Consider the following 12,378-nt stretch of genomic DNA (forward strand, 5'->3'; position numbering starts at 1 on the left):
TGGCATACATAGAAAACACAGAGGAACTAAATAGAACAGAAAAGCTTTGGGGCTATAAGACCAATTAGTGGTGACCATGAGGGAAGGGGGAGAGTGGAAATGGGGAAAAGAGGGACAATGGTATGGTGAAGGATACATTTGGACTCTGTGGTGTACTGAATATAGTATACACATGTTGATTCTCAACGTGAACATCTGAAACTTACATGATGTTATAATGCAATGTTACTTTGGTTAAAAAAACAAATAATGAATAAAAGTAGAAATTAGAAATCATGATGTTCAATGCTGGCCCAATGCTGTACTCAGAAGTACAAAATGTGGAAAAAAATGCATAATTAAGGAAAAACCTATTTCCAATAGATATTCTTTAACAAATTCAAGCTTCAGCCTTCTTTGAATTGCCATTACATTTAAATAAAGCATCTTCCAGCATGTGTTTTTAAAAAGATCTGCTTTTTTTCCCAAATGAGAATGCATTTCTTCACGCAGTATGCTGTAACACAATGAAACTCAATAAAAGTACATTCCAGAATGGCTTAGTGAGATTACAGGCAATTGTACTTTACAAGCTTCATTTTACTTTAATGCAAATTACTCTTCATTTAAAAATGCACATCTTCACCTTATTAAGCATATGATTCATTTGGGAAAAAAAGTGTGTTCATACCAAGTAAAACTAAGTATGTAATGAAATGTGATTTCTACATTCTAGCAAAAACATAAATAAGTTTTTGCGTGGACACTTCCAATCTAGCATAATAAACTCTAATATGCAGGGTAGAGCGACTCCCTCCCACACAGGATTGCTCTTCCCTTCCTCTTTGCCTGGCTGGTTCTTCCTCAGCCTTCAGGCCTTGGCTTAGTGAGAAATGACAACGCTATCAGATTAGGCCTCTTCATCATACTTAACCACAAAATCATGTTTCTTTTAATGAGAGCATTTATATAACTTGTAATTATGCCATCTTCCTGCCACTAGAATGCAGGTTCTCAGGAAGATAGGAAACTTCAGGATCCCTCAACAGAGAATTCTTGTCTAGCCCTGAGTACACATTTGGGAATGAATTAACTGTGAGACAGAAATCTCCTTTAATTATTTTCAGGGAAACACTATCAAAAATGATAGACATTGTTCAAACTGTTTTTCTTTATTTTCTATAATATTTCAAAAGGGTATTTTAAATATATAGTAGTCTCAAAGAGGTATTTTAAATATATGTTCATGTTCTTATTTGTCAGTCATTAGACATTAGTATCCAAATGCATTTATCTTCCACATAAGAGAGTCTAGTTTTAAATTTTATGTTCTCACTTTGTGGGCTAGATGTTAGTTTTTTAAATAGTTTTAAATTTGATTTTAAAAATCATTTAATAAAATGACCTATAATAAAGGTACTTATTTTTCTTAAACATTTTTTTAGCTCTCCACAAGTTTATTGTAATTAAACACCTTCCCTTTTTTTGTGACTCCAAGTGAAGAACATATTTTCTTCTATTTTTAAGTAAATGCAAGTATCTCTTCAATATATTTACTTTCCTGGAAAACAAGAAAACACTGAAGATGGTAGGTATAGTAACAACAAATGATAATTAGGGCAAAGCACATAGAAACCAACTAATAGGAATATTGATTTTAGGAATAATAACATGTAGGACATATGTTAATGAATTTAGATTATTTAAAAGTTTTTTAGTGTAATAGTCCTCATGAAAGTATTTTTGAAACATCTAGCCCATGTATAAACTCTCTGGTAACAGCCTTTGTCGACCTGGCATATTAGACCATGAACTCCCAGACAATAGGAGCCATGCATTGCACTCATTTCTATTTCTCCCTTGGTATATACACAGCACATTAGTGGAAACAAAGTGGACATTCAGAAAATGATTTCAAGAGAATAAATACAAGTTTAGGTTAGGAAATAAAACCTTTCATTAAGATACCATTTAGAAATATCATGTAATAAACAAGGTATCAACAAGTAAACTAATAATCTTTGGAAATCGTATTGCTAGCAATTAGTGAAATCTCTCAGCAGAATTATTACAATAATTAGCCACAAGTTAAATTCTTATATAAGCCAATTTGTTTCACTCTGCTTCAATCAAGGTTCTTGATTTGCTTCATTAAACAAGGCCAGTAATATGATCAAAGAGTTCTTGGCAAGAGAGAAGATATAGTTTTATTATTAATCTATTTCCTTTGTTAGAAAAATGAACAACCATAACAGTTTTGTGTCAGTAGATTTATCTTTGTATAAGAATTATAAAATACAAGCATAATAGCAAATTGTCACTCTCTTAACTCCAAAAACATTTATCACGCATCTCCCCTATGCAATGCAAGGTTCTAAATACAAAGGAGATCCAAAATTCCATGTGACCAATTCCTTCACTTAGCTCTTACAGTCTAGCTGGTAGGACAGACATGGAGAATAGCAACGATAACAGACATAAGAATGAAATAAACTAAATATAAAAGGGTCATTCTGTGAAAACACAGTAAATGGAGCAACAAATTTCAAAACTGTATCTGAGATAACAATACATAAGACATCTTCCAGATAAATCAATAAAGACAGAGGAAAGAAAGGAAATTCTAAACTGAAAAATAAAATGACCAAGGGCATATAGATGTGAATTTTGGTGGGAAATTTTATGGGACAGCAATAACTTTCTATGGCTATGAGTGAAGTTCAGACAGAAAACCTGAAGAGGCCATTTGAGTTAGAATCATGGAAGGTTTTGAAGGTGATACCATGGCATCTGAAGTTTATTTCCTAATAGCGGAAGCAAATTTATGAACACAAACCAATTTCAATACAGTTTTCAAGTCAACTCTCTTCCATTCCTCATATGACCCACTTCAAGGCTTATGCTAACTACACTGAAATTTGTAAACTTCTTAGATGAGGCTGGTAAACCTAATTCTCACACACACACACACACAAAAAAAAAAACAAGCAGAAATCATGAGAACACAACACAACTTCCCACCAACATAGCTACTCTTGTGATTACTCATCATTCTCTCATTTTCTGTCAATACAAAGGAAATTTTCAAGGGTTGAATAGTGTCCCCTAAATTCATATATATATATATACACATACATACACACACACATATATACACACACACATGAAATTTCCTAGGACCCAATAATGTGTGATTTCTACTTTCCAACATAAACATAAATATATTTCCTTCTTTGGAAATAATCTTTGCAGTTATCATTAGTTATGGTTCTTGCAATGAAAACATCATGATCAAGAGATGGATCCTAAATCCTAAATCCACAGAGGAGAGGATACAGACAGACACACCAAAGAGAGAGAAAAAGGGATGTGAAGATGCAGACACACAAAGAAGTTAATGTGAAATGGAGACAAAGTTTGGAATGATTCATCTATAAGCCAAGGAACACCAAGCATTGGCAGCCACTTAGGAGCATCAAAGAAGTTCCCCCTTCGAGCTTCTAGAAGGAACCAGAACTGTCAACAACTTGATTCAGACCACTGGCCTCCTGAACGATGAACAAACAAGTGTTGCACTGTGTTAAGTTACCCAGTTTGTAGTCATTTGTACATGGCAGCCCTGGGAAAATGATACACATTGTTAACACCATAACTGGACTATTGCTACACTAATACCAAAAAAAAAAAGTGTAAATAGCATAGAATTGGGCAATGAGCAGATGTTTGGTAAATTTTGAGATGCAACCTAAGAATGCCAAGGAAGCCAGGAGCCACCTGAAGCTAAGACAGAAAATGGGATGCAATCTCCCTCCAAGTCGCCAAAAAGAACCAACTTGACTGTCACTGTGTTTTCAGCCTTCAGGCCTCCCAGATTATTTTATGTCACCCAGCTTATGAGAATTCAAAATATACATTTCCTATAGAGGTTACGTGTACAAAGCACAGTGGATACACAGACCACATTAGAATAAAGGCTCATACTCATAGGGTTAAATAGGCCAACACGTAGACAAGGTTAGCACTTTAAACATTAAATAGTCTAGTAACAGAAATGCCTCATGAGATTTTTTTTATTATACATTTTATTTTTATATTCCCCAGACAATTGCGACCCCCTTATTTTGACCTCAATCCCTCCCCGCCCCGCCCCCCACTCCCCATAGAGTGTCTCTGGTTCATAGTTGTTTGTTGATTTTGATTTTCACTTTCTTATAGTTATTCTTTTTCCTGGTCCCTTATTTAAGTTTTTTAGATTCCTGCTATGAGTGAGACCATCCGGTATTTTTCTTTTTCTTTCGGGCTTATTTCGCTGAGCATGATCCCTTCCAGCGCCATCCATGTTGCTGCAAATTGCATGTGTTTATCTTCTTTGAATGCTGAGTAATATTCCATGGTGTATATGTACCACATCTTCTTGATCCAGTCATCTATTTTTGGGCATTTGGGTTGTTTCCAAAGCTTAGCTATTGTAAACAGTGCTGCTATAAACATTGGGGTGCAGGTGCTCTTTGGAATTGATGTTTCTGTGTCCTTTGGGTAAATACCTAGGAGTGGAATTGCTGGATCATATGGAAGTTCTATGTTTAGTAGGTCAAGAAATCTCCACACAGCTCTCCATAGTGGTTGGACCAGTTTGCACTCCCACCAACAGTGCAGGAGAGATCCTTTTTCTCCACAACCTCGCCAACATTTGTTGTTGCTAGTTTTTTTAATATGTGCCATTCTCACTGGTGTAAGATGGTATCTCATGGTAGTTTTGATTGCATTTCCCTGATTACAAGTGATATTAAACATTTTTTCATATGCCTGTTGGCCATTTGCATATCCTCTTCAGAGAAATTTCTTTTTAGCTCTTCTTCCCATTTTTGACTGGATTATTTTCTTTGTTTTTGTTGAGTCTCATCAGCTCTTTGTAGATTTTTGTGATCAGTCCTTTATCATTAGTGTTGTGTGCAAATTTGATGCATTTTTACTCAATGCTGTGAGAAGTATTTAGCAGCAGCAACTTATTTTCCAAGTAAAATATTTTCAGATATAGCATTCATGTTTAGAGAAAAATTCAATATCATGAAGTGTGATTATTTTGTATATTCCATAATGTCTTTTTAAGGAAATAGTCAATGTACTTTGTATGACTTGTTTGATATTTTCCCATTTTGCCATAAATTTAACAGTCATTTAATCTTGAAATCTCCTTTGAGTAACTGCAGCCTATAGTAACACTTTCTCTGACAACCTGCATGCTTGATGTTGGCATATGTGTGGGTTGGAGGCTAAAGTACCATCCAAGCATACTGAAATAAAGCTAATAACTTTATCATGTAGAATCAAAATATCCATGAAAAGCTAATCAAAATATTGTTGCAAAATAAACAAAGTCTCTCAACAAAATCACGTAACTGTAACATTGCTGAAATTTTATTAATACTGTTAAACACTCCTTTGGTGTTTAATATGTACAGGCATTATTCAAAACTTTTTTAGACATATTTAATCACTGAATCATTAAAACAAGACTGAGAGTTGGCACAATTATGTTTTGTATAGATGTATATTGCAACAGCAATAGAAAGGTTAAGCACTTTGTCTGAGAAACTTTAGTAATGCTAGAATATGAATCAGAAGGTACACAATCTGAATCTCATTCCAGGAAGCCAGGAAAAAGAATAACTGGATGAGATGCACAGGCTGTTCCAGTAAAAGCAGACCAAGGTAAAGGGTAATAATACAAGAAGAAGACCTGCCAGGTGGCAGCTGATACTCCTAATGCAGAGAAGGATGCATCAAGCTCTGATGGCTTGATATTATCAAACATTAAATTTCCAGAGTTATCGCAAGTTGTTCTTATCACTTATCACATTCTCAAACAATAGGCTGATTTTAATTTGACTTTTAATATAATGTGCATACAAGGAAATGGTTTGGCCAGCAGAACGGAATATATATTCCATTAGCAGGTTTATTTCTCATTGCAAATGAATAAATTGACATTCTGATTTGAAACAGTCATGTAAACTTCATTAGAGTGTGTAAGCTTTCCTGAGTCTGATAAACACTGGCAGAGTGATAAAATCACATTTCTGCTAGGCAGAGAGGAGATTTCTAGTGGGATGAATGCCAAAGGTAATGTGTGATCAGGAGGCTCTGTTCTGCTAAGCACTAGCAACTTCCACTAGCAATGCCCACTATCTTCATCCGGGCTGTGCCTGCCTCTCCACAGCACTCTACACTCTATCATGTCATCTAAGCCCCAGACTTAAAAGGTTAAAACGTTCAGGGTTGCAAGTAATGCCAGAGATTTCTTAGTGGTTGTCTAGCACTTGAATGTTCTCCAAAATGTATCTTACACACAGTTCCTCCATCACTGCTAAAAAAAAAAAAAAAAAAAGCCTCTGAAGGTTTTTCACCATCTCCCAAGGATACCCTTCCCATTAAATAAAGTTGAGTCAAAGCTGCTTCCTTGAAACATGCAAATATAGTGAGGAGCTGTTAAACAAGGCCCATTCTTCTCCAGCATACAGAACATACAATATCAAAAGAAAATTCTAATATCCCCATGAGTTTACCCTTCTCAAAGCTAAGAACCTACAGCTTTTTCTAATAATCTTCAAATACCAAAGATTCTATCTTATCATTACCCAAGTCACTTTCTTTAAACCCCATTTTAGTTTAACCAAACATCTTTAGCACATACCCCCCAGGAGATTAGCAAAACTAACTACTCTCAACTGACTGACACAAAGAATGTTTTCTAGGTTTATCTACTAACAATGGGCTAAAAGTGTATCAGCATTAAGAATTCAAAATTGAAATAAACTGAAACATCTACATTTTTTTCTCACAATGCTTTTTCTAAACCCCATCTTTTTTTTTGTTTGTCTTTTTTTTTAAAGATTTATTTATGCATACAAGAGCTGGGGTATAGGCCAGAGATGTGGAGGTGAGAGGATTCACCAGAGACAGAGTGGGGAGCAGAACAGGTAGATTGAAATACACTGCTGAGGGGAGCAGCAGGCGAGTCAGGAGAGGTCTGCTGCACCATGTGGGTAGCTCCCTGGCTGGCGAGGGATTGAACTTATGCTGCAGAGGCTGCAGATTGTTTCATAATGCAGTGCCTAACCCCTTGCACCACCGGGGAGGCCCTAAACCCCATTTTTCTTATAAAGAGAAACACTTAACAGTTAAGTTTTTTTTTTAAATCATAGCTCAGAGAAAATAATACCCCCCAGTGTTCATAACTATCAATTCTCTGTATCCTCTCTTCTCATGAAAAAAAGCTAATCAATCCCTTAAAATTTCCACAAATGTTGAACTGTTCAGTATTTGTACACATTCAGTATTTTTTCTCACTCTTCATTTAACAGATAGTTTTTTTCTTTTTCACACTAAAATCTGTTATTCTTTATTAAACCTCACAAATCACTTTAAGAATTATAATAGCAGCTCACCGAATGTCATGCACTTTCTCTGCAGATTTGTCAAAAAACAGCTCCTGTTAGAAAAAAAATGAGCCCACATAAAGCACCAAGGAGTCCTCAGCCTCTCCTCAACTACTCTGGACTTTATTTTACTCTTGTCAACAATACTCTTAGGCATAACAATCTGGCAATCAGTGTCCACAACAGAGAGAACTGAAGCAATAGAAGAGTTTCACAGTTATGCATTCACATTGTCAACAGCTCATATTAGATCTTTAGTCATAGGCTTTGTTCATCCTATTCTTGCATTTGCAAGGTAGAAATTTTTAAATTATTTTTATTGTTATTATTACTTTTGGAAGCCTCTTCCCATTTAGGGATTCTTAGAATGTGGATTACAGCACAGTGCCACTGAGATGCTCCCTCTCCATTCAAATAGTGCTCATATCTTTGTCATCATTCTTCAATGCATTTATTGATTAAATTAGTTTGTGGTTTATTTATCAAATTTACATTTTTGAGGGCCTCCCCGGTGCTGCAGCAGTTGAGTGCTGGGTTGCGAAGCTGCCTGAAGCCTCTGCAGCGCCAGTTCAATCCCCGGCCACCAGCGAGGGTCCCACAGAGCGCGCAGACCTCTCCTGCCCCCCATTGTTCCCCTCAGCAGTGTATTTCGTCAGTCTGCCTGTTCTGTTCCCTGCTCTGGCTCTGGTGAATTCTCTCACCCTGCCATGCTTTTGACTGTACCCAGTGCTTGTATAAATAAATAAATCTTTAAAAAAACAAGAATTTACATTCTTTTAAAAAAAAGAAAAAAATTATATTTTTGAGGATTTATCTATAGTACTTAGCAACATTTTCCTACCACTATCAAATGTTTTTTTTAATTAATTTTTTTAAAGTACAATTTTTTTCTTTTTTTTTTTTTTTTTTTTTTTTTTTTGGTAATACCAGCACTGTCAGAAGCACAGGAGGGTGAGAGAATTCACCAGAGTCAAAGCGGAGAGCAGAGCAGGCAGACTGATGATGTACACTGTTGAGGGGAGCAGCAGGTGGCAGGAGAGGTCTGCGTGCCATGTGGAGCCCTCACCGGGTGGCTGGGTATTAATTAAACCTGCGCTGCAGAGGCTGAGGGCAGCTTCGCAACCCAGCGCTCAACCGCTGCGCCACCGGGGAGGCCCTCAAAATGTTTTTTTTAATGAAATATATTTACCAAATAACTTCATGCACATAGGTGTATATGTTGATTTCACATTTTTGTTTATTGTAAAATGATTGTCATAGTAGCAATAGTTATCACTTCTATCAAGTTCCACAATTAGCATTTATTTTTATTTTTATGGTTGGAATAATTAAGATCTAGTATCTTAGCATTGTCTATATCCATGATACTGTGCATTATTAGTTCTCCAGGACTTAGTTACTACTCATTTTAAGTGTATACTCTTAACAGATCTCCCTCTCCCCCAAATAGGCTGTTGACTTACATATGTGCACACACACACTTAAATATATATTTATATATACATATGATATATATGAGTGAATGAAACATGTTAAAATGGCTGTAATGAAGAAGATAAGAGATGACAAATGTTGGCAAGGAAGTGGAGAAAAGGAATCCCTGTTGGTAGGAATATAGGTTGGTTCAGCCACCAAGAAAAACAGTATTGAGTTTCCTCAAAAAATGAAATACAGATCTACCATGTGGTCCAGCAATCTACCTCTGGGTATATTCTCATAGGAAATGAAAGTGGTAATATCAGAAAGGTACCTCTACTCTCATCTTTATTGCAACATTCTCCATAGAAGCTACAATATGGAAACAATCTAAGTGCCTGTCAATAGGCCAGTGAATAAAATTTGCTCTCTATAATCTGCAACCCTAACTCTAACCTGTGTTCCTCCCTCAGAATATCAGAAATTTTCAGGTAATTTGTCACTTTTGCATGTCTAGTCATTCTCTTACTGTTCATCACAGTAAAATTCAAAATGCTTTCTGAAAGATGAGGCATTTGATTACCTACTTCTTTGTCTCACAAATAATTTACAGTATGAATGAAACCCTTCATAGCAAGGCCTACACGTGAAGAAACAGCTTCAGAGATGTTGGGACTTTCCCTTTGGAACTGAAGTCAATCATCAGCATCAATTGAACATTGTTTCCCTTCTTAAATTGTAAGCTTCTACAGAACAGAAGCAATGAGATTTTTTATTTTATCATGTCCTTAACAAATTATCAGGTCTATTGTAGGCATCTAATTTTTTATAAATAGACAATATTTCTTGAACAGGAAAAACTAATTTACAGTTCCCTCTTCTATATTTATATTTAACTCTAATATTTCTTATTGACTTTTAATTTATTACAGCTTATTAGCGTTACTTAATTACCTAACTTTTAGTTGCATGGTAAAGAGGTAAACACAAGTGCATCTTTGTCAAATGTCACATAAAAAAGTATTTTCTCCATTTCCTCAAAGTGAGGAAATGATGCTCCAGAATTTTATTTACCTCTCCATTTCGGTTCCTTTTCTAAAACCAAAAGAGATATGGAAGATAAAAGCAGAGTTGGAAAAGTAAGAAAGCTCATCCACAGTTCTTTCATGACATTTCTTTTCCTTCTGAATTCTTAAAGTATCATCTGAGTTATATTTATAGAACAAAACCTTTCCATTACAACCTCCAGAATAAGAGCATCAGCTCAGAGGGCTAAGTTGTAACTACCAACCTTCTTATTCACCCCCAGTCTTTGCATCAAAATTAAACTGATGTTCTGAAAACTGGTGACATTACTTGACTTCCTTATCTACCCATAATTTTTGGCTGTTGTTATGTAATTTTCTCTGAGGCCCTAATATCACTTTAAGAATCCATCTGACATGTGAGTTCTGACATGCCCACTGGGCTTGCCCATACTGATCCTAGCCTCCGCCATGTCCTAGGAGGTGAATGTCGAGGTTTTCTGTCATGTCATCCACTGAAAAACATGGCCCTGTTGCCACTGACACATTTCACTGGGCTTATTGAAGACTCTGATACAAAATGCTGAAAGACCAGTCACCTCTATGTAAATATATTGGTGACATAAGTACTTTTGCAGAGACCTAGCAAGAAGGGCTTTTGCTGGAAATTTTTGAGAAATCATTTCTTTATTTCTTCCTCTATACCTAGATTCATTAAGACACTCTCCTCCCCTTCTCATTTATACTCTGGTCAAAACATTCCAATGTATAAACAGAAAATCAAATTAAAGAAAATAATTGATCTACATTTGAAGATCACAGCAAAAAATTAAGGCACATTTCAATGGTTTAAAAAAGTGATTTTTTGGGAAGCCTCCCAGTGGTACAGCAGGTTGAGCGCAGCACGGTGAAGCTTTCCACAGCCTCAGCAATGCAGATTCAATTCCTGGCCAGCCAGGGAGATACCCACATGGCATGGCAGACCACTCCTGCCTCGCCTGCTGCTCCCGTCAGCAGTGTATTTCAGTCAATCTGCCTGTTCTGCAACCTGCTCTGTCTCTGGTGAATTCTCTCACCCTCCCATGCCTCTGGCCTGTACCCCAGTTGCTGTAAAATGAAAATAAATCTTTTTGAAAAAGTTATTTTTTTTTCATTTAAGATTTTTTTTTTTTAAGATTTATTTTTATACAAGAACCTGGGTATAGGCCAGATGTGCAGGAGGGTGAGAGGATTCACTGGAGACAGAGTGGGGAACAGAACAGGCAAACTGAAGAAATACACTGCTGAGGGGAGCAGTGGGCAAGGCAGGAGAGGTCTGCTTTGACATGTGGAATTCTCACCAGCCGGCCAGGATCAAACCCGCACTGCAGAGGCTGAGGACAGCTTCACAGTGCGGCGCTCAACTGCCTATGCCACCAGGGAGGCCCTCATTTAAGATCTTAAAGGTCTTTAGGTCTTGATATTGATCTCAATTATTAACCTATTATAACCTTCGATTATGCCAGAAGCACAAAACACAATTCACCGAAATCATGAGTTGGCTTGATTTAGAGTTATAATACACATAAATATTACAGAAAGAAACTAAAGAAATAATAAATGAATACAATGAATACATATTTGTAAGTTCAGTACAGAAAATCCTGAGTATACTCTAGTTGCAGAAAAATGTGGTCTTACAATTTTCAGCTTTCAAGATAAATGATAAAAATAATGAGTAGGTACTTAAATTTGAAAAAAGAGATGAATAAATGCCTAAATAAAGAAATGGCAGCTGTGCCCATAAATCCCTTTGCTTTGTCAGCTTGAGTAGGATAATGTAAGATATGATTCATGTTATTTTGATATTGCCATTTGTATTCAGTGAACTCACAGTCTGATTCCATGAAAATTGCAATATGATGTCAATTTACATTGTCCTCAAAAGTGTATGTTTTATCCTTTTTTATTGGTACAACTCTCAAAATATTACACTTGATATTATTACAATAGAGAAAATACATGATAAAATTTCAATGGAATTTTTGATGACAAAAATCGAAGTTGTGACTATACTATTTTATCAGTCAACAAATGTTCAGAGGAAAAAAACAGTAAATTCAGTTGAATATATGTAAGGGCAAGGTGGTACTAAGAAATTTAAAAACAATTAAGTGATTAAAAAATGGCACACATTTCTGGGAAATATCTGTACTAGAAAAAAATTACCTGCAGGTTATTTGAAATTACAATTAAACTAGGTATCCTGTTATTTTTGTTTTGTTGATTTTGCTTTTACTAAATAAGACAATCAAGGCAACAACTTTAAAATTTTCAATTTCTCTTTCTTTGGCATCATTGTTACCACTTTTTGAAGTAGGTATGTTATGATAGTCAAATCATCATTGATTTTTTCCCTTTAGATACCAAGAATTAGAAATACATAGATGCATTAATCATGGTTTTTAACTGCAAGGAACATTCTCCCTATTATGAAGCAGAAATCACTGGACTCTGCTTCCCCAGCATGCATCTTAATA

The sequence above is a fragment of the Talpa occidentalis genome, unplaced genomic scaffold (genome assembly GCF_014898055.3).
Source record: "Talpa occidentalis isolate TD23 unplaced genomic scaffold, MPIMG_talOcc4v2.1 talOcc4.8, whole genome shotgun sequence".
In the NCBI taxonomy this organism is placed as follows: domain Eukaryota; kingdom Metazoa; phylum Chordata; class Mammalia; order Eulipotyphla; family Talpidae; genus Talpa; species Talpa occidentalis.